The sequence below is a fragment of the Haliotis rubra genome, unplaced genomic scaffold (assembly GCF_003918875.1).
Source record: "Haliotis rubra isolate DU_JTF1 unplaced genomic scaffold, ASM391887v1 Scf315, whole genome shotgun sequence".
Taxonomy (NCBI): Eukaryota; Metazoa; Mollusca; class Gastropoda; order Lepetellida; family Haliotidae; genus Haliotis; species Haliotis rubra.
Window position 1 is genome coordinate 294,325 of NW_025766986.1, and position 1,376 is coordinate 295,700.

A 1,376-nucleotide genomic window follows, 5' to 3' on the forward strand; every position below is an offset into this window, starting at 1 on the left:
CTTTGATTTTTTCAGTTAACGTTGACTAGAATCCTGAAAATATGGCCGTGTTGGTATACCCAAATTACCATATTGCAAATATAAATGTCCTTGCGTGTATACCCAAATGGTCAAGTTTGTACATCAAGAAAGCCTTGTTTGTACCAGAGAGCATATAATAGACCCTCTATCATATGGTCTCTGTTTGTACAAACAAATGACCTAGTTATAACACCTAAACGGCCTTAAGCGTGGATTATGTGACTACAGAAACATTGGCAGATAATGGCGAGATCAGATCGTCAGGAAACTTCAACAAATAAACCTGAATAGCTGTAAAATCTATTTAAATTGACTTAGATTAATTTGACTAGAGTAAAATTCCAAGTACCATACAGGTATGTGGCATACATGGATTAGATAGTTAACTGAACATACAGTAGATGTGAAACACATGATACTTATGTACTGCTACTGTGTGGATGTCAAAGTCATGAAAACACGTCAAATAATCTTGTGGGTATAACCAATACAAATTCACTTGAAACGTTATAACTTATGCTTGAATGGTAAATCTTAGATGTTTCAGTCTTAAACACTTAAAACAATGAGTTTAGTCTTGATCAGATGAAACATTTAGTTATATATTTCACCTTGTACAGTTAGAAACAAAATGACACTTAACCAATGAATTTCCAGTTTTGAACACTATGTCATGGACTTCAACTAGTAATATTTTATGACATAGCCTTGAAGAAGTAAAATCAGATGTCTTACATATGAACACCTAAATAGATAGCAACATGAGATTAGTCCTACCCTTGAGCATGACAGTTAGTCAACTGGCTTTGACCAATTGAACCACACACTGTAGGGAAACAAAAACATCTGTTTCTGTCAGAACAGGAAAGGTAAGAACAAAACAACAGCATTTCTTCCTTAACCTCAAGAAAATAAAACATAAGATGCTTAGGATACACACAAACACAGCATATTTGAGAGTAAGAAAGCTAAGCATTTCCCGGTAATAAATAACAATTACCGTTCATGAAGAAAACAACTCTACCAGTCTCAGCAAGTTAATTCTATAAATTCTCATACATGTACGTCAATTAATTCTAAATGTGAATTGACATATACAGTGATTTATTATCAATTGAAAATTATTGAATCTCATCAAACAATGATACAGAATAAACCCACGTCTTCATCAGTGTAAAGCGTTACATATATCTCATAGATCCTGGTATGAATCCATGAAACCATGAAACTAATGTGAACTATCCACCGTGAGGAAGGTATTTTTGTTCAAATCTTGATTCATATTTCCTTGACATTCTCAGGAATCATTTTCAGTCCTTAATTTCGTATCCCTAACAAATTTCCTACTCACAGAC